This window comes from Pelodiscus sinensis, chromosome 3 (genome assembly GCF_052426305.1).
Source record: "Pelodiscus sinensis isolate ZL-2025 chromosome 3, ASM5242630v1, whole genome shotgun sequence".
Lineage (NCBI taxonomy): Eukaryota > Metazoa > Chordata > Testudines > Trionychidae > Pelodiscus > Pelodiscus sinensis.
In genome coordinates, this window is record NC_143054.1 from 94,720,511 (window position 1) to 94,742,868 (window position 22,358).

Consider the following 22,358-nt stretch of genomic DNA (forward strand, 5'->3'; position numbering starts at 1 on the left):
GACTGTGTGGGCAAAAATCGGACACCTGGCAATTCAGCCTCCCTGTTCAATTCTGAATACTTAATACTCACATGCCATTAAAACATGCATTTATTGCTGTAACCAAGGATTATACCATGTCTCGGAAAAGAAACGAGGTAAACAGAGACACAGACATTGTTAGTATATAGACCAAAGCCCCAGCTTTGCCAATTTGAAGTCCAGGTGAGGTTTGCTAGTAATTTAAATGGAAGTCAGGTGAAGCCCTAGGAAAATTTGACTCTTCTGGTAGAGGAGGACTGAAAGATTTGGCATTAAAAGTGCAAACACTTAATGTTGCACACAGTGTATGGGCAAAAACTCTATGTCTCTAGGCAGCTGTAAATAAAATCAAAGTAATTATAAAGAATAATGCTTTGTTGCTGAAATTTGTCTCAGAAAATTGATTTTTTTTAAAAAGGTGTAATCTATTTCAAACCAGTTCTTTTGACTCCCTCTAATCTATCTAGCAGATTAAATAGCAAGTTGTAGGGGCTTCTATCCTTCACCTAGCTTCTTCTCTTTTTGGAAACTTGAGTTTGAACTTTGCCTTTTGACCTTGAGTTTGACCTTTGCCTTTTTGGCAGCACAATAGACTAGTTGTTGCATCATGCAATTATCTTAAGCTCTTCTTGGAAGGGGAATGTATTTTGTTACCATTGCAAATTTTATGACCAGATGTTAGAACCAGTACAAATAGTTCCAAAATGCTTCTAATATAAACAAATTTAGTCTAAAGATAAGTATTTAAGGGACCAACATTTATGAGTTTAGTCAAATGTGCTAAGATTCAGGTCTTATGCCTCCAGGTCTCCCTGCCAACTTTTGCACTTTTACAATCATAGTTCTCTTTTCAAAAAGTGTCTTACTCCCATCTATTGCTACCAACAACTGTGCCTATCTGATCACACAAAGAATTGCAAACCAGGTCATACAAAAAATATTGTCAAGTATACAAAGTTAAAGTGGAGAAAGAGGTAAAATATCTTTTCTAATATTGCTCAGTTATAGGAATCTTAACTATTACTTGCAATAGTAGTAGATAAAATGTTGGTAAAAATGTGATTCTCTTTTGAAATCAGAGACAAAGTCATTATAGAAAAAATAATTTATTGATGTGGAAAGGCTGATCGTACACAGTGGGGGCCAAATGAGTATCTGGGTTCACATTAGCAAAGCCTGAGGAAGGGTGAGAAAGTCAGGGCTTATCTGCATGGACAGGTAGTTTGTGATGAAGTTGGGTGCAAATTTAACTAGCCTGCCACACATTAACTCTGTGTGGACCTTGTAAGTACAGTAAAACTCCGATGGTCCGGCATCTGACGGTCCGGCACTCCTGATGGTCCGGCACCATCAGGAACCCGGAAGTGCTCTGGGCAGCCGAACTATTGGAGCTGCTCTGCCCCCAGCTTCCCCGATTCAGCCGCTGCTAAAACTGACCAGCGCTGAATCCGGAAAGCAGGGGGCAGAACAGCTGGAGTGCTGCCGGGTAGGTCCAATAGCGCTGCCCCTCGGGGCTGCGGGACCAACCCGGCAGCACCCCAGCTGTCCCGGATTCAGCCGCTGCTGAAATTGACCAGCGGCTGACTCCAGGAAGCCTGAGACAGAGCTGCTCTGCCCCAGCTTCCTGGAATCAGCCACTGGTCAGTTTCAGCAGCAGCTGACTTGGGTACACCTGCGGCAGAGGAGCTGGGGTGCTGCTGGGTTGGTCCCTGCAGCACCGAGGTTTGGCGCTACCAGACCAACCCAGCAGTGCCCCAGCTACTCTGCCCCAGGTGTCCCAATTCAACCGCTGCTGAAACTGACCAGGGCTGACTCCAGGAAGCTGGGGCAGAGCAGCTCTGCCTCTGGCTTTCTGGAGTCAGCCGCTGATCAGTTTCTGCAGCAGCTGACTTGGGGACACCTGGGGCAGAGCAGCTGGGGTGCTGCTGGGTTGGTCCAGTATCGCCAAACCTTGGTGCTGCTCCAAGGGTTGGCGCTACCAGACCAACCTGGCAGCACTCCAGCTGCTCTGCTGCAGGCGTCCCTGATTCAGCCGCTGCTGAAACTGACCAGCAGCGGCTGAATCGGGGACTCCTGGGGCAGAGCCAGACTATCAGAAGTGAGGGCTATGAGGGGATCTGGGTAGCATCCCCCATCCCACCCCAGACCCATCATAGCCCCCCCTTCTGATAGTCCGGCATATCTGATAATCCGGCACCCCCTGGATCCTAAAGGTGTCGGATTATCAGAAGTTTACTGTACATGTGAACAGTTCCAAGTGCACTTGATCTACCCTACTTTTAAACAGAAGCCGATCAAAGTGCAAGAAGGGCAGTAAGTGTGTCAAGAGGGTCCACATGGGCACTTAGGATATGTCTATACAGCACACTTAGCTTATTTTGAAGTTATTTCAGAATTTTTTTCCAAAATAGCTTATTTCAAAATAGCATGTCTACACTAAGGGAAGTCTCAAAATTAGTTCAAGGCAGGCTTCCATAATGTGCATATGCTACCTCCAATTAGAGCCCCAGGAGGCACTGGGGAGTAATTACGTTGAATAGCCCTTGGGAGGCGCTATTTCAAAATACAACAGTGGAGTGTCCACACCACTGCTATTCCGAAACAGGTATTTCAGAAGAAGCATTATTCCTCATGGAATGAGGTTAACAGATTTTGAAATAAGCCATCTTATTTCAAAAGTATTTCAAAATAACGGAATTGCTGTCTAGACACACATTGTTATTTCAAAATAATGGATGTTATTCTGAAATAATGTTGCTGTGTAGACATGGGGGTATGTCTAGACTGCATCCCTCTTAGGGATCTGTAAAAAAAGGTTTTCTTTCCCGACAAACCCCCCTGCTACTTTTTGCCGACAAAGTGCTGAGTCAGCAAAACGTGGTGGCCATTTTTATGCTTGTTAGGCACGGGATATTTCAATCCCTGCTTCATTTGCAATGTTGACCTGCCTAATCTGCATCCCTCTGCCAACAGAGGGATGCAGTCTAGACATACCCTTAGTGTGTGGCAGCTTGCCACATGCTGACTGTTCATGTAGACAAGCCTTTTGTTCTCCAAGGTGCAATGAGATTACTGACACACACATAAGTCCAACATGCTCTTAAGTTCTGTGTTGGATCTGGTCCAGAGTGCTCTAGTGAAGTCAGTGGTCGTTTTGCTGTAGGATTAGGACTTCACTGATTATGGCCCTGATTCTGGAAAGCTGTAAACTATATGCTTAACTTTAACACATAGTAGTTGCCAAATTTTGGGCAGCTCTCTTTTTTTTTTTATAATTGACAAATAGTAAATCAATTGCCGACCAAAAGTTAAGGACACTACACCCTTCTGCAGCCAATGGCAGGAATACGGAATGGAGCTGCACTAAATAGCTGTGACAGCTTTGGCTAGGATATGTTGGAAGGAATTTGGGGGCTTTGGGCATAGCTGTATAGAAGAGTGTGGTGGGGAGGGGGAGAAGGTGAGAGGAGGGTAGGCTGGAAGGTTGGTAATTTCAAGAGAAGATGGAGGAAACCAGGGCCTACTTGGACCTCTCACTTCCTTCCTGGAGCCCATTTCTGAAGTCCCACTGGATGTGTGATCTCTTGGCTAGGCTGAAGGAAGATGCAGTAGGGCTGCCTGCCAAGCATGTGCTTTAATACTACTCTAATTAGGAATGCTTTCCTTCTTGGGGCCTTTCTGTGATAATGAGCTCAGAGTTGATATGGAAAAATAGCAAAAAAAAAAAAAAAAAAGAGTATTTCTAAAGTGGTCAGTCTTTGCTAGTCTCCTTTTTTAATAGAGCTTCCTTATTTAAAACTATAGAACCGTAGCTAATGATTTAGAACTCCATTTTCTGTCAGAACCAGCAGGCAGAAGTATTCAGAAATCTTAATAACCAAGAGTAGCTCTACAGTGAGGGAGCACAGGGTTTAAAATTGCAGTAAAGGAAAATTCTCGTCAGTCCCATGATGACATAAAAATGCTCTGTTCTTCTAATACATCTGCTATGTTTTTGAAAAGCAGCTTCCCAGCTGTTGGCAAGTTTATAAGATGTTTGATAGCAAGAATTTGAAAAACCTTAAGGGATTCGCTTGGCTGCATCTATGAGACAGCTCATGGCATATGCATTTGAGAAGTGAAATGGTTTACATTCTGTGAAACTTATAGGATCAACTGAGTTTCCATTAAACAGTTAGTGTTTCCTTTTGATAATATGAGTATCTTTCATCCTTATAAGGTTTCCCCCCTCTCTTTAAATGGTGTGTGACTTACAACATGAGTCATTCTGTACATGCAACATTTTGGTTAAAGAAAAACACTTAGATGAAAAACATTTCACTTCTTAATATTGACAGTTATATGGAAAGAGAGGCACTGTAAACTTGTATAGTTTCTCATCTCTCATCTCTTTTGTATAATCCCTGACAAAAATCTAGAGTAAGATGGAATTAAGTTTGAGTGTAACGGAGAGCCAAATACATTATATGGAAGTTGTAATTATTCCAAAATCAAGTATTCTAAATCCAGGAAATATAGTTATGGTTACACTTGCCATAAAATGTTTGGCTTTTTTGGTAAGAAATGCAGTGAAGGCACTTATGACAGGGAGGTTGTCCCGCCCCCCGTGCCTGGTCCCCTGCTTCAGTTTCTTTCTTTCAGAGTCTCACACAAGATTTCCAAGTATAAATAGCCTTTATAAAATTAATATATCACAACCCTCTCCCAGCCCTGTGCATGTAAATCATAAAAGAAGTCTCACAACTGTAATATAGAATTTCTCAGCACAATTCAAACCGCATATTCAAGTGCCAGCAGGTCTTCAACACACCACATGCAGTTCCAGCATCTCTTACCATGCTGAGGCTCTCTGGTACATCTCTATTGCCTCTCAGTGTGTCTTAATTCTTGGGTACTGCTCTGGCATATCTCACCATACTTCACACCAGCTCCACTAGCCAGGTGCTTTCTTGTTTTTGTTCTTCTGCTCTAATTCCACTGGGAGACACCAGGGAGATCATCTCTTTATCATTCCCCAGCCTTCAACCCTCTGGCTCAGACACCTCCCTCTGCTGCCCTCAGCCTTCCATTCTCTTCTGAAATGGCTCTCTGGCTTGGGGAAGTTGTAGGTGATCCCTGCACCTGGAAATGCATCCTGCTATTAGCAGCCTGATCCAGCTCCAGTGCTTACTAGGGAACTCTCTCACTGTTCTCTCTGTCAGAAGCATTACTGCCCCACTCTGCTCCCCCACCCCAAGGCTCTCAATCCAGCTCTGCACTCTCTGTTTCTCTTACCAGATTCTACATCCTCCCTTGCTGTTTCTCATTTATAACTTTAAGGAGCAGCTTCATCCACCTCATCAAGGACGCCATTTTGGAAGGGCAGGAGCGGTGGGCTACAGCTGTGTGTAGTGGGATGCCTCTTGCCCTTCTCCTCCTGATTAGAGGTATGAGGAAAGCAAACAGCTTAAGTCACTTACTCCTCTGCCCCCTCTTCTCGCCAGCTGGAAGTGAGAGAAATGCACACAAGTTGTGTAGTTTCCTTTCACTCCCTGATAGTCAGGGGAAGGAGAAGAAGAGCAAGCAGTGTTCCAGCTTGCATAGCTGCAGCCCTCCCGCCTCCTTGAAATGGTGCCCTTGCTCCTCATTACACCAATAAGGGAGCATTCAAATTGGAACAGGAGAGGGCCCAGTTTCATTTAAGGTGCTATCTACTCTTTGACCACAGCCATATATCCTTTACTGTGTCCTGTAGTTATGCCATGCCAAGATTATGTTTGACATTTTATTGATTGTGGATTTAATTGCATTGGTTTTTAAAGACAGAATTTTTTCCATATTTTTTCCCTTTCATAGTGTTACTTCAACTGTATTGAGGAGATAAGGTGGGAGGTTTATTTTGTTTGTTTATCTTAAAAATGGCTAAACTCTAGAGATGCACATTATATTGGATAACCCTTTGGAGACTAGTTACATAATTATATAGAAAAACATACTGGATTAAATTATAAACAATTTACTTTTGCACATAAGGTTTTTCTTTCGTAAGTGTTGTTGCCTGTAACACTGCCGTTCTGTATCTTCAGTGCTTTAGATTTTGCATGTATAGAGAGTAGTACTATTTAAAACGAATGAAGTTACACAAATATACCTTTATCACTAAGGGTACGTTTACACTGCTGGATATTTTGGGATACTGGTTGTATCCAGAAATAGCAACCTTGTGTCTACACAAGCCGGTCGTTATTTCAAAATAATTTTTCGAAATAATGGCCGCGCTATTTTGCCATCCCAGAAAAACCTCGTTGCATGAGGGATAAGGGATGGCTTGAAATAGCGAGTTATTTTGAAATTCGGCGCTGTGTAGATGCACCAAATTTCAAAATAAGCTATTTTCAAGTAATTTTGAAAAAAGATACGCAATTTGCATAGGGCAAATTGCGTATCTTATTTTGAATTTAGGGTGCTGTGTAGACACATCCTAATGAAACCCTGTCCCATTGAAGTCAATGGAATTTTTGCCATTGACTTCCATAGGGTCAGGATTTCATCCAATATTGCCATAGTTAGAATAATTTTTGTATGATTTGGATTTTCTGACTTTTAAAACAATTAAATTGAATTAAAAAGCCCACATATTCAGTATTAAGGTTTCAAATTTGAGAAAAGGGCTGCTTTTTGGCAGTAAATTATAGAGTTTTTCTGAAACAAGGCAGTTAGTTTCAGGAAGAGAGAGAAAAAAAATCATCATTTTCATTTAAACCAGTTTATTTATGGAGTGAATTAGGTTTAAAAGTTGTGATACGATATTGTCTATGCTGAAGGATGACTCCCCAGTTGTAAAATGAAAGTGATCAATCAGTGCTTCATTAAATGAAAACTAATCAGTTGGAGCAAAAAAAAAAAGTGCTTTGTTATGCCAAGATTTCAATATGAAGATATTTGTTTTCATTTAAATGTCCGTTGGCAAACAAAATAATTAGATTCACTATTGGTATTCTGCAGATATTCTTATAAGTACACGATACTTGAGTAATAAGAATACATTCAGTAAGTTCTTTATATATGTTTTGTTTGTGATTATAGGATACTTTTATTTCTCTTTTAACCCAGCATATCTGGATTCAGGCAAGAAAGTGCCTAACCATGTGTTTAGAATTATGCACCTGCTTAGGTCCCATTGACTTCACATTTAGTTTGAAGTGAAGAATGTATCTGTTTGAGGTGCGGTACAGAATCTAACCCCAGCCTCTCAGCTGGTGTAAATCAGCATGACTTCAGTGAAGGCATTGGCAAAAACAATGGTGACTGACAAGATTTGGCAGAATGACTAAACCAAAGAAAAGCTCTGCTAGGTATGTTTTGCTATAAATTGAGTTAGATATGGTTGGGAGGAATTAATTAATTTTAAAGTATTTCACTAAATAATATCAGCTAACTGTTAAATATTTATATATGTACTTAATTACTGAAATGTTAGTATGAGCAGGAAACAAACATAAGTCATCAACCCATTTAAAATAGTTCAAAATGTAATTAACCTGATTTCATACTGATTGTTTGAGCTTCACCAAGTGAATGGAAAACTCTTAAGTCAGATTCTTAGCAGGAAATAGCCTCTTTGCAAAGATGTAAATTTCTGTACAAGTTAGGAATGTGATAGTGTGAATGTCTAAACAGTTAACTGATGTGCCTGGCTCATCAGTTAACCTTCATGATTACATTCAGCCCCACTCCCACACTTCTGCCTCTATGTCAGAGGCAGCAGTGGGAGGGATAGCCATGTGGAGCCATCTTAAAAGCCACTCCTGAGCGCATTGGCTCCCATGGAGCCACATACTCCCCTCCCCCTCTCGTGGATAAATGTGGAGCCGCTGACATTTTCAGTGGTTGCATGTTTACCTGAGTAAACATTTTAACATCTCAAGTACAAGTTGGAATGCAAAGGAGTCAGGTGCCTCCCAGCTGGCTATCCCATCCAGTTTACAATCTCTGATCTAGATCTTCAGCTTTTCTTAACTTAGGCTCAGCACAGCTGGGACTGCAGGAGGCAAAGGATATAAGAGAAATAAAAGATTTAGAGCAAAGCAACAAAAATTATTGAAGAAAAAAATTCTCATAATAAGAGAGATTGAAATGGATTGGAATATTTTACCTGAGAAAAGAGACAAGTAAGAGACGTCTTGGTAATGACATTCAGAATTGTTAGTGGTAAAGTGGGTCTGGCACTCCTGTTCAGTCGCTCATGCTACAAGAAGAAGGGGATACTAATTGAAAAGAAGCAGATATAAAATTGTTCAGAGGAAATTACTTTCCCAGTACAGGCAGTCCCCGACTTACGCGGATCCGACTTATGTCGGATCCGCACTAATAAACAGGGCTTTCTCGCCTCGGAGGTCGAGGTGGCGGATTGCTACCTGCGAGCTCCGGGGCGAGAGAGCCCCGTTCTTAAGCTGCTCCGGTGCCCCTGGTCTGCTGGAGACCGTCTCCAGCAGACCAGGGGCACCGGGCGGGTTCCCGTGCTTCTGAGGCTTTGCCAGAGCAAAGCCTCAGAAGCGCGGGAACCCGCCGCGGCTGCCGCTTCAGTCCCGGTGCCTGTGGTCTGCTGGGGACGGTCCCCAGCAGACCACAGGCACCGGGACTGAAGCGGCAGCCGCGGCGGTTCCCTGCACTTCTGAGGCTTTGCCAGAGCAAACATTTTAACATCTCAAGCAGCGGTCTGAATCAGGACCTGGGGCAGAGCAGCTGGGGTGCTGCCGGGTTGGTCCAGTAGTGCCCAGAGCGGCGCTGCAGGACCAATCGGCAGCGCCCCAGCTGCTCTGCCCCAGGGTCCAAAACAAAAGCCTGGTCTGCTGGGGGGGGGGGGGCACACTAGCTGCGCCCCCCCCTCCCCCCAGCAGACCAGGGACAAGGGAGCAGAGCCGCAGCGGCAGCGTGGTTTTGCGCCTCTGAGGCTTTGCTCTAGCAAAGTCTCAGTGGCGCGGGACCCCGCCGCTACTGCGGCTTCAGTCCCGGTGCCTGTGGTCTGCTGGGGACGGTCCCCAGCAGACCACAGGCACCGGGACTGAACCCGCAGCGGCGGCGGGGTTCCGCGCCTCTGAGGCTTTGCCAGAGCAAAGCCTCAGAGGCGCAGCACCCCGCTGCCGCTGCGGCTCTGCTCCCGTGTCCCTGGTCTGCTGGGGGGGGGCGCAGCTAGTGTCCCCCCCCTCTCCCCAGTAGACCAGGCTTTTGTTTTGGACCCTGGGGCAGAGCAGCTGGGGCGCTGCCGATTGGTCCTGCAGCGCCGCTCTGGGCACTACTGGACCAACCCGGCAGCACCCCAGCTGCTCTGCCCCAGGTCCTGATTCAGCCGCTGCTGGTCAGTTTCAGCAGTGGCTGAATCAGGACGCCTGGGGCAGAGCAGCTGGGGTGCTGCTGGGTTGGTCCAGAAGCGCCGAGGAGCGGTGCTACTGTAGCAACCCAGCAGCACCCCAGCTGCTCTGCCCCAGGCGTCCCCAAGTCAGCCGCTGCTGAAACTGACCAGCGCTGACTACAGGAAGCCCGAGGCAGAGTTGCTCTGCCCCAGGCTTCCTGGAATCAGCCGCTGATCAGTTTCAGCAGCAGCTGACTTGGGGAAGCTTGGGGTTCTTAAGTTGAATCTGTATGTAAGTCAGAACTGGCGGTCAGTTTCATCAGCGGCTGAATCTGGACGCCAGTTCCGACTTACATACAGATTCAACTTAAGAACAAACCTACAGTCCCTATCTTATACGTAACCCGGGGACTGCCTGTATACACATCTGTGCTAGAAGTCAGTAGTTTTGCACAATTTAGAAGTGGTTTGAACACTTGTATGGCTAATAAAAATATATAGTTATAATTAGAAGAATTTTTTAAAAACCTAAGAATTTTGGAGACGATATGGATGCTCATGGAGAAAACACTTCATGTCTATTGCACCAGCCTACACAAAGTTGCTTGTGTCTTTGTCTGAAGTATTTGACAGCAAGAGAGAAGAATCTGAATTAGGTGGACCATTGTTTCAGTCCAGTAGGGCAATTCCAATGTTCCTACAAATAGAGAACATGGTTAAGGTACTGTCTACATTATAATGTTACTAGGTGAGAGGACAAGTGTTTTGATGTATAGTACTGTTCAGTTTGCTATACAGTAAGGTTGGACCTGCCTGGTCCGTCACACTCAGGACCTGAGCAGTCCAAAATCAGGGAATTTGCTGGACCAGAGGAGATCAGACCTCCACTTCTCCAGGTGCTCTCCTCCTGCTCCTTGCCCCAGCTATTGTGCTGCTCCCTGCACACACACTGGGCTCTGCTACCTAGAGACCATTGGTGGGGCTCCTTTATGGACCACCAGCCCCTCTCTGCCCCCAGCCAGACTCCTCTTCGGGCAGCTGTTAAGCTCCAGCTGGTGGAGTTCTGCAGCCAGGCTGGTGTTCTCTCCAGCTGGCTTCACTCCAACTGCAGCAGGGCTCCACACACCCTGGCCAGCAGGGTCTTTCTCCAGGCTGGCCTCATTCCGGCCATGGCAACAGTCCGCAGCGTGGCCAGCTGAGCTCCCTGCCCCCAGCTGTTGGACCCTCTCCCCAGCCGGTGGGGCTTTGTGCCCTGGCTGGCTAGGCTCCTGCTGGCCCGACTCCTTGCCACTGGTCCTGTGGGCTGCCAGCCGTGGGCAACTTCTGCGGCTGGTGCTCTCTGATCCTGGACCAGTAGGACCATGAATGTTGCCAGACCAGAGAGTCCTGGGCCGTAGATGTTCAACCTGTAGTATCACCTTTATACTATGCTTCTATGATATTGCAGTTATGGGAGTGACATCAAATTTTTAAGTGTCATAGAATAAGCAATTGTATTTGTTCTGTAACTCTGGGATCACTCCTTCTAGGGTCAGAAAAGGACTTTCCTTCATGCCTTTCATTGTTTTCTGAAGGCATCTGCTTTTTCTCTGTCTCACTAAAATCTTGATCTAGTGTTTGTGTAGTTTTCAGTGTCTGGAAGAACAAGCTAGCATGTTTATTTTTCATAAGTATTTTTTCTCCAATTGTCAAAGGTACTGACCTTAAAGATCTTAAGAAAAATCAGTTGAGATTAAAGTGAGAAATAAATAGGAAATGAGTCCTATCATATCAGACAGCTCAGAAATAGGAAAAGGAAAAAGAAAGAAGGTTTGAGAAATATTTCCCTAGCCAGCTTTCCTTCCCTACTGGAGTTGCAATGCTTAAGAAATACTGGATCTAGGTCATGGTTGAATATTCATCCTGTGGATGAAACTTACCTCCATGTTAAAAGTGCACTGCAAATCCTTTTAAAAACCAGCTGAGGCTATGTCTAGACTGCAGGCTTCTTTCGGAAGAAGCTTTTCTGGAAGAGATCTTCCAAAAAATCCTCTTCTGAAAGAGAGCGCCCATACTGTGAAAGCACATCAAAAAAACAACCTGCTTTTTTGACAGATAGCATCCATTCAGTGTGGATGCTATCTCGCATGTAAGCTGTGATTATTATGGGCAGAATGGTCACCAGGGCACCTGTGCTTTTTCCTCTTTTCTCCTCTTGCGAAAGAATTCCCTCTTCCCCGTCCACACACGCCTTTTTCCAAAAGAGTTTTTTGGAAAAAGACTTTTTTTCATAGAAAGAGGTTTACCAATGTCGGAAAACCCCCTGGTTACGTCTAGATTGCATCCCTTTTTCGTAAAAGGAATGCAAATTAGACGTATCGCAATTGCTAATGAAGCGGGGATTTAAATCTCCCCCGCTTCATTAGCATAAAAATGGCTGCCGCTTTTTTTTCGGCACAGAGCTTTGCCGGAAAAAGCGCCAGTCTAGACGCAGATCTTTCGGAAAATAAAGCCTTTTCCGAAATATCCCCTTATCTGCTCTGTAAAGTGTATGCCAATTGCTCTGTAAAGTGTATGCTGGTTCAATCCAGCAAAACACTTGGATTTGCAAAGTAGATGTCTCGCTTTAAGCTCATGAGTACTAGTGCAAATGAGGTCAATTCGACTATTCATGTGCTTGAATTTCAGCATGCCACTCAAGTGCATTGCCATAATGGGCCAGAGTGTTCAGAATCTGGCACTATCAAACCCTGGGCTGAAGGGCTCTGTTAGTCTTTGGAGGATCTGAACAATTTTGAGCTTCACATTTCTTATTTGAGAAGAGAGAAGATGCTGAATCTGGGCCGTTTAATTCTGCAGGTCTCTCACAGATGACACAGAGTAACATTAGGGTACATGATAAAGGACACAAGCCTCTTGTTTGGGTATGCAGTTCACCTTTCAGATCATGTGTTAAAGATGGACATTATTAAGGAGATCAGCTGAAGAAATACTCATTCTGACTAAAGCAAAAGATTAAAAATTTAAAGTAACCCAGCCAATATGGCAGGGCTGGGCAATAATTTTTGCCCAGGGGCCACTTCAAAAATTTGTGAAGTATCCCTGGGCCACCCCGGAAGGGGCGAGGCCTAAATGGGAAGAGGCGGGGCTACCCTACCCCCAGATCATGATTGGTCTCGAGGTGGGGGAGCCCCTTTGTCCCCCCTTCCCACTAGGCACCCATGCCTTGGCACGCTCCCCACCCCCAGGCCAGTCAGGAAGCCTCCTCCTGTCCTGCGAGGAGCATGTGGCACTTTGAAGTGCCGCAAGCTGCTCACAGGGCAGGGCAAAGGAAGCTTCATGAAGCTCCCCCGCCCCAGGCCTTGATTGGCCTGGGGGTGGGGGAGCATGCGAAGCCTCCTCCACTCTCCCTCCCCACCCTGCGAGCAGTGCATGGCGCTTCAACACGCTGCATGCTGCTCACAGGCCTGGGGGCGGGAGGTCAGCAGGGCCTCCGTGGGCTGGATCCAGCCAGTGGAGGCCCTTTTGCCCACCTCTGCAATATGGACTGTGGAGCGTGAGTTTAATTTCAGCTCCATGGAAGACATGTCCACTGTTTGCAGAGAAGACTTTCAGCTGAATATTACATTTCAAATTTGAAACCATTGTATTCCTAACAGAAGACAGATTTTTACGGCAGTTGGACTGTTTCAGTAAGACGGTTTGCAGAGAGGAAAATAAACAATGGCTTATGTAATTTGTTTGAGTTTATTTATTCATTTATTGTGCATTTAAAGAAGCAGAATTTAAACTTGACCTAAGCGCAATGATATATGTAATATGCCAACCCTTGCAGTGCTAATGTAAAGCTGTTAAGTATCACTGAGTAACTTGTCATCCCTTTGGATTTATAATATTTGGCTCCACAGTGATACACATACTAGCAGCACCATTAATAAGCACTATGCTGTTAGACAGACAGATAAATATCTTTTACAATGGGATTTATGATACATTCTTCCTCTCCTCACAAAATTTACTATGGAGAGAGTTCTTGGAATTTAAAGTGGATTCTGAACTGCAAAGAAACCTATTTTAAAAGAGAGAAATTGAAGACATTTTGAATTTAGAAAGGCTGTCAGCAACGAGCAGATAAATCTTCAGTAGCAATTTTGCTAAGCCTTCCCTGAGATAATTATTAACTAACAAAAATATATTATTGTCATATTAATCCAATTAGACTTTTAAATAATCTCTCATGAGTAAAGCTAAAAATTACTCATGGTATTTATAGTAAAAGTCATGAACAGGTCACAGGCAATAAACAAAAAATTCAAGGCCCCGACCTGTCAATAACGTTTACTCTAAATACCTCCAACTAAATCTTAGCGGCTCTTGGGACCCCGAGGTACTGCAATTTGGAGGGTTGATGGCTAATCCTTGCTCTAGAGGAAGGGGGCTCACTGCCTTTGGCTGCTTGCTGCTCCAGTAGACTCTAGGAATGTCCCCAAGACATCAGTTCCAGGACTGCTGCTTGGAGCAGCCCCCGAGGCCAGGGCTGTTCCGGGGCTACTGCTACTCCAGTGGCCCCCAGGGCTAGCAGTATTGGCTACTGCTCTGGCAGCCCCCAGGGCCACCCCAGCAGCGACCAGTGTGGCTAGTCTTGGGATGGCCCCTGCAGCTGGCCTTCTGCTTGGGTGGCCCTGAGCTCAGCTGCATTGACTGTTGCAGCTGTAGAAGTCACAAAAGTCCCAGAAATCTGTGATGGACAGACTCACAGCCTTACTCGTGAGTTACATTTTCTTAGCAATGGTAGTCAAAAGTATTTCCTGTTTCTTTTTGCAGTTTATAGAGACAAACATCCCAAACAGATTGGAACACTGAAATAAAGAGTGAAAAAATGCCAAAGTTACACCCTAAAATAGGAAAAAGAGTCACCATACAAACAGATTAGGACAGCTGACGGCATGGATTTTTCTTTTCTTTTCTTTTCTTTTCTTTTCTTTATTTACAAATTTTGATTAGATACTACAAAGTATGGCTATACAATCCGCACCCTGAAATATCTGGATTCACCAGCAGAGAGACTGCCACAAACCCTGAACCTAAAATTAGATTCCTTAAGAAGTTGATATGTATGGGCAGCAGAGGAATCAGGAGGGTAAAGGCCGGGGCTATTGATGGGAAGGAGAAGGAGACAGCTGACCCAGAGCCCCAGAGTTTAAAAGGGCCCCAGGGCTACTGAGGCAGAAGCAGTGGTTGATGTCCCTGGGTCTTGTAAAATGCTGCTGGACTCCTGGGCTGCGTCTACATTGGCACCCCTTTCCGGAAAAGGGATGCTAATGTAGACTTCGGAATTGCAAATTCTGCGGGGGATTTAAATATCCCCCACAGCATTTGCATTTACATGGCTGCCACTTTTTTCCGGCTTGGGGATAAGCCGGAGAAAAGCGCCAGTCTAGACGTGATTCTCCGGAAAATAAGCCCTTTTCCGGAGGATCTCTTGAAAGTACTTGAAAATAGGAATAAGAGATCCTCTGGAAAAGGGCTTATTTTCCGGAGAATCACGTCTAGACTGGCGCTTTTCTCCGGCTTATCCCCAAGCTGGAAAAAAGCGGCAGCCATGTAAATGCAAATGCTGTGGGGGATATTTAAATCCCCTGCGGAATTTGCAATTCCGAAGTCTACATTAGCATCCCTTTTCCGGAAAGGGGTGCCAATGTAGACACAGCCCTGAAGTGCTGGCTGGGGAAGCTAGCTTTCAGCCCTACCCTTTCTGTCTGTGCTCTGCCCCTTCAAGGGGCCCAGAGCTATCCCCTTGGGCCCAGAAAGTCTATCCTCAGCCCTGGATAAGGTTAGCAGAGGGATGGGAAACTGCCAAAATCTATTAGTGGCTTATGGGTAATTACGGAGCTGGGGAGGTTATTGAATGTCAATAAGTAGGAGCCATATTAATATTAGACTGAAAAAGGGAAGGAGTGAGGGGAGATCTAATTGTCAATGTGACTATTCACATTCTTAAAGTTGAACACATGCATAGATGCTGGCTGGTTCAGAACTGAAGCATAATCTTTCCTAAAAGCACTAAGATCTAGGAGTCTAAGTCACTTTTGAAAATGGGAATTAGATTCTTTTTAAAATTTTACCTTGTTTGGTGTGTGTGGGCAGCTACTCCATCTACAGAATGGAGGTAGCTCTCTTTGTACAGTGTTCTGTGTTCTACAAATAAATAGTATTCCTGACAGCACAGATCCAGGGTTGAATCTACCTCATGTAAAATATATATTACCAACATCCTGGATCATCACTTTACTGTAACACTGTCTAAATTCACTTGTCTAACTAGGGATTGGAATATATTGGGGACTTTTTTATTTTACCCATAGGACATATGAGCCAGGAATACTCTGCTTGAGGCAACATGCTTTGTGGACTATCAATTTCAACAGAGTAAAGAAATGCTTGTCATTAATCCCAAATTAACAAAACTGGCATTGTAATGGCATTGCAATGATGTAATCTAGTTACAGTATCAGAGAAATAAAAGTCCTTAAAAACTGAAGTTTCCCCATACCAGGTATGCTGCCTAAGGGAGGGAGTAGGAACCAAGATGTGCTGAAAAGTCCCTCCCTGCCCTAGGTCACCTTGCATTCACAAATTAAACTATAATTCTCTTCCCTCTACACCCACTCTGTTCTGCCTGCCCTTTCTTCAGGTTCTTTTTATTGCCTACATTATTTTCTAAAGTAACAGAGTTTTGAAGTAACTGATTCAATAAAGAACAGGGTGCTACTATTGAGCTCACAGTAAGGCAGTGAGGAATTAATGATGTAAATGGGGGAAGGGTTTAAGAACTAAATGAGTGGGCAAGGATAGCAGTGGAGAAAGTCAGAGCCGGTGTGGATTAAGCAATGAGGTGCATACCAGCATACCGTCAGGGCACGCACAATTAAAATGAGTTTATCAGAACATCTCATCAAGCCAAAATACATGCAATTAAACTAAAAAATCAATGTTGATACAATACTTAGTTGCACAGTTAATTCCCAAGTGTTAGGAAATGCAAAAATTAAGGTTCCAGTAGCCCAATTAACTTGGTTATATTGCACTATTTGCAGATTTTATAGTAATACGTTTTACATTCTATATTATGTGACACAAATAGGACCATATGACTTTTGTGAAGCACAGATTTAGCGCATACTAGGAAGGAAGCTGTAACAGCAATAGTGGGGTACTGCGGAATAGTATGGGGCTGCACCACCTGGAGTGAGGCTTTGGGAATGGATTATGAGCTGGGATGGGATAGCCTACCTAAATCTCTACTTCTGGCTAGCTCTGCTAGCCAGTTCAGAGGGATGGGATGGTAGTGGGCTTCTGGGCACTTTGAACTCTCTAGGGCTTGGCCAAATTAAGATACGCAACTCCAGGTACTTTAATTACGTAGCTGGAGTTGACGTATCTTAAATTACATTTTTGCACCATCCACAAAAGTGGAAGGTTGATGGGAGCAAACACTCCAGTCAACTTCCCTTACTCCTTGTGAAGAGCAGGAGTAGTGATGCCAATGAGGGTGCCCTCTTGTGAAGACCCACTATATTGAACCCTGGAAGGTCGACTGCAGCAGTGCCAATCTTCTGCATAGTGAAGACATGGCCTACTAGGGCTGAAAAGGCATTTAGGGGATACCATGGCCAGTCTTACCAGCTAGGCTTTCTATAATTTACGCTAGTATTCCCCCACTGTTACTGACTCTGGTGGAGTTGAAATGTTGAAATGTTTCTAGCAAGAGTGCGAATTTTTTGTGTGGGGGGAAAAAAAAAGCTTTGTATGTGTACGGGAGCCTCTGTTGGTGTGACCTTCACATTGGAGGTAGTCATTGTGGGAGAGGGAGTAATTCCTTCAAGACTAAGTTAGTCACTATTGAATTTGTCCCAGTGGATCCATGACAGGTGGAATCATCTAAGAGATTTCTTGGTTCTGCAGCTGCGGAGACTCAGTTCCAGTGTTTTAAGAGCACACGCAGAAACACACCAGATAATTGGATACTTGTGCTGTTTAGCTTGTTTTTAGCTGTACTTATGGATTTATAAATCTGCAAAAATAGATGTACAACTGATATTGGGAGTGCTAACTTTGTGCTTTTGCTGTGAGGCTGCCCAGCCGTGATATACTTGTTCTTTTGCTATTGCTGTCATGGCAACACGCAGTGGCAGCATTCTTGCTGAGAGGCCAGCAGGTGCAACATTGGTGACAGCCTGTTGCTAGGTATCTGCAGTGTTCCATCTGCAGTGAGTTAGTGTGGTGGCATGCAAGTGCTGTTGGATCATAGCAGCACCCTACCCACCCCGCTCCCCCACACCCATAGAAACCATCCCACCATTCCAAGACAATTAAATGTATAACATAGCCAGACTTTCCCTGTGAAAGTTTCTGAGCACAGGTTTAAGTAGATCCACAATATTAGGAGTACATATACTTCCCATCTATAATTGGCAACAAGTCTCCTAAATAAGCTGAAGATAAAAGAGAAAAAGTATCAAAGAAGAAATAAGCTGTTCCAAATGGCAGTTTGGGAAGATATTTGTTAATAACTACAACGAGGGAAGAAATACTTTTTTCTGGGCCCAATTACTGGTTTCCACATTTGAGTCTTTTATTTTGAGGTTAATCTTCTAGTATTTACCAAGTCCCACAACACAGCTTTTGAGTGTATCATTGATTCTGACCCACATTTTTACCCCTATGTCAACTCAGGTGTAAAGACTTGTAGATTCCACTTATTAAACATTTCTGAAATTCATGGCTATAGACACATGAAAACGTTTTGGCTAGGATGCAGAATTCACCCTCCCAATTAGGATACATCTGGTTTATAGCAAAGTCCTTTGACATTATCCCAGGTCTTACCTTGGCTGATGCTAGCTACACAGCCCCGTCTGTTCTATTAGTGACCCATATAAAAAGTTGGAAAGCATGCATCAAGCACTCCAGGGAGTGGTACTGTTAGGTAGCATGCAGAAAAGGGTGGACCCCTCACTACCAACAGAAGTAAAGGATGTCTGTGACTTGGAAGAAGTAAAGGTATAGAAAAGGAAGAGGATATTTCTGGTTGGCTTTGGTTCTGTAGAATCCAGTCCTCCAAAAGAACCACTAGGGTTTGGCCAGCTCCCAGTCCTGACTATGTCATGTGTGTCTAATTCCCATAGCCCAATCCCTAGGGTACATCTATATAGTAGCACTCACCTTGAAATAAGGTACGCAATTTGAGCTATGCAAATTGTGTCGCTTATTTCAAAAGAACATATTTTGAAATTTGGAGTTATCTACACAGAGCTAATTTCAAAATACATTGCTATTCCGGCATCTTCCTTAATCCTCATGCAACAACATTTACAAGAAACCAGAATAAGAGGCCCGTTATTTCAAATGTATTTTGAAATAATGGATATGCTGTCAAGACATGCAGAATGCTACATCAGGATAACGGACATCTCCCTACAAAGTTCATTTAGTCATGCAGTCCAACAGTTCTCTCAGTTGACTCACTTGCAACTCAGTTCTCAGTGGTCTTTTTGTCTCACTGATTTCTCACTGGCAGTAGATACAGAATCATATGCTTCATTTGACTTTTTAATTGCCTTTTTTTCCTCTTCCATGTTGATCTCTTATTTAGTCATCTGTACTGGTTAAGTTGTGAATTCAGTGTAACATTCTGTCTCTGACATTCCAGGCTCTTTGCACATAGTTCCTTGATCTGGTTCATTTCTGCCTTCTGCCCTCTATATTCACTCTGTGTGGTCCTTGGTGCCTGTATTTTTATTATCCATTATCAGAGTGTCAGGGTCAGGCCTTTATTCATTTTGGATGGAACTTTCACCCTCCTAACATTTGAGCTGCTAATTCCTGTGCACATTTTAAAACAAAACATTTTTTTATCCAGTTACTTACTTAGCTAGCCTACTGAACTGTGACATTGGTGCTTGGTTTTGCTGCAGTACATTGATTGCCTTGAACAAGCACAAATTAACTTATTTTCTCTTTTATGGCCCTTCATGGTCTCTCACATACTGCCAATCATATTTGCAGGGTCAGCCTTGCTAGCACATTTGTCAAATTTTCTAATAAGCCTCTTTACAGTTTTTCCCATGTCAAAATCCACAAGGATTTAGGTCACTATGAAGAATGTGGATGAGATTTATTTATCTCTCTTCTGAAGAGACACCTATGAGAGGATGCCTAAATAACACTTGACAATGTTTAGGCAACTGGCATACTGAGATTGCTGATTATTACGCTAATCATAATGGTCTTGCTGTTACTTAGTGCTCTACCATCTGTTCTATCTATCTGCTGTCTCTTCTCTTACACGTAAACTGTAAGCTCTTTGGAGCAGCAACTGCCCATTCCTTGTATGTTTGAACTAGGGATGTCAACAAATAGTCAACTATACGATTAATCGATAAGCATAGGCATATCAATTAATCCTGTCAGCTACACACACTCCTCACCCCCTTACTGCCTCTGTATCAGAGGAAGCAAGGGGGTGGAGAGCAGGAGCCAGTGTCCATGTGGAGCTGACTTTAAGCAGGTTCCCCACAAATGCTGCATCTGCCTGCCCCTCCACACTCCCATGCTGCTGCTGCTGCTGCTGCTGCTGCGAGCCAGCAGCATGGAGGGTGAGGTGGGCATGCTGGAGCTGATATGCATTGGGAGCCAGCTTTTCAAGCAGGCTACCTGTGCATGCCAGATCCACAGACCCACCTGCCCCACCAAGAGGGGACAGGCAGGAGCTGGTGCTGGGGGGAGCCACTTTAAAAACTGGCTTCTCTCAGCACCTGCTCTACAGTGCTGCCTGTTTCCCCGGCCCCTCATGCCGCTGCCTCTATTAGAGGCAGCAGTGTGGGGAAGAGGGGAGGCTGCCACAAAGCAGCCTCTGTCCTCAGCAAACTTGGGCCCACTGTGGAGAGAGGCTGGTCTGTGGCAGCAGCCCCTGTTCTCGGGGTCCAAGCTCCCTGTGGACAGAGGCTGCTGCTGAGGACCAACCTCTGTTTGCAGGGAGCTAGGGCGCCCTGCAGACAGGGGCTGTTGCTACCCCATGATGCAGCACGGGGTGGCAGGCAGCCGGTCTGTGCAGGGGACTGGTTTTTAAACCGGCTTCCTCGGAAGATCAGCTCCCTCCTGCCACCCTGTGCTGCTGCCTTTTTTTTTTTTCCTTTTCCCCCCAAAAAGCAGCAAAAACTCACGGTCAAGATGGGGATCTTTCGACAGAAATGCCCCGTTTCGAAAGATCCTTTATCCCTGAAATTCAAATCCCGGCTTCATTTACAATTTCAATATGTCTAATTTACATCCCTTTCTCAAAAAGAGGATGTAGTTTAGAGATACTCTAAGGCTGCAGGCCTATAAAACTGCAGCAAAGGTGTTTGGCCTGGGTGGAAGTTTTCATGTCTATAAAACTGCAGTTGGGTTTTCTGAGAACCTAGCCAGAGCACTAAAGTCTACACTACAGTTTTATAGCTCCACAACCTGAGCCCCATGAGTCTGGGCCAATGGGTATGAGCAACCAGTTATTTTATTGCAATGTATTATCTGTGGTCATTTGAATGTTGATCTCCAATCTCTTAATAGTTATGTCTGCTCTCCCCTCTCTCCAATATTTCTCCCGCTTTCCCAATTTCTTCACTCAGCATTCCCACACACAGCTGACAATCCAGGAACATTTTCTTAGACTAGAAAAACTCCACACTCATCCGCTGGTGCTTCATAGTCTGCAGAGGCAGGTTTATTGACCTTCTTTTCTCCTGAACATTATATCAAGAAATTGAGTTAACGATTTAGAGATCGCAAACTGACTAATACCAGCAATTCTCTGTAGTTGTCTGAAGAGACCCTAAAGCAAGAAACATATTATATAAATTTTAGACTAAATTGAAAAATAACTCTAGATTCTCTTTCATGTGGCCTTTTAACATCTTACTGAAATCATCTCTGGGTTAGTTATGCAACTATCACAATCCACAAGCTTTTAATCAGATTTCCCGAATAGTTTAAGTTCGTATTCTTTTCATTTTTAATTTCTACACAAATGAATTATCTGTATCTTAGGTCTCTCATTCTGATTTTTACAGTAAACTGATATAAATAAGGAGCATTTTCTATTAATGAAAATAATTGATGGACATCTTTCTAACTGAGAGTAATCAGATTCACGACCAAGATAAGATAACTTATTAACAACACAGGGCCAGATACTACCCTTTGGTAGAAGTGGGTCCCCAATAGCTTAAAAAAGAACTTTACAAATAAAAATAAAATAAATTTTAACCTATGATAGGCATTAATAAAATCTGACATAGCAAGCAACCCATACTAGACGAAAGCTTTATGTACTACCGATCAATGCCAACATCTGTTCTGAACCAGGTTAAGGTCCTATCCACAGACCACCTACTGTTCTAATTTATGAGATGCATAAAACCAGACTCTGTAAAAGAAGAGCTTCCATTTTCAGCTAAATACATACTGAGAGACATCCATTATTAGGTCTCTAACTGGTGCCTCAATTCATTAGCCTATACTATATTCTATTTATCACTCTTCACATATTATGGACATTCTCATTTTTCTTAGGCCTGGTGGCCTACGGTTCTACAAACTCTTTAGCAGGAAACCTGTCGATAGCAGTAGTGACTGGTATGACTGGTGCTGATTTTGACTGTGATGTGATACATTATCCACAAATAGCAGAGCAAGAGCATTGTGATTAATAGCTGCACAGCCAAGCAACAACAACTTTGCTTTGTTTTAGAATGATTACACATAGGGACAGAACTAGAGTGAGAAACAGGCATTTGAAATTTAGTCCTGAGTGCATAGTGGACAGGGGGTTAGGTCTCAGGGAGTGCTAGGGAATACTGGGTACTCCATAGTAAACTAGGTAAGGGGGTAGGTGGTGGCAGCAAAGGACGACTGTTTGAGATGGAGGAAGGGAAATCGGTATTTGATGTAGGGAATGAAGAATGGCAGAGGGAGGGCTTTCTGGGCA

At 44.0% G+C, this 22,358-nt stretch overlaps 1 protein-coding gene and 1 long non-coding RNA gene across 4 annotated transcripts in view; one reads left to right on the top strand and one right to left on the bottom strand.

Moving 5' to 3' along the window:
* The window catches only part of TMEM200A (transmembrane protein 200A), a 74,769-nt gene that overhangs the window by 38,144 nt on the left and 14,267 nt on the right, over positions 1-22,358 (top strand). The window lies entirely within an intron of this gene.
* The window catches only part of LOC112545072 (uncharacterized), a 49,225-nt gene continuing 47,937 nt past the window's right edge, over positions 21,071-22,358 (bottom strand). For both annotated transcript variants that reach the window (XR_012902672.2, XR_016349171.1), the window contains exon 4: positions 21,071-21,203. This is a non-coding gene — a long non-coding RNA (uncharacterized LOC112545072). The remainder of the gene's footprint in view (positions 21,204-22,358) is intronic.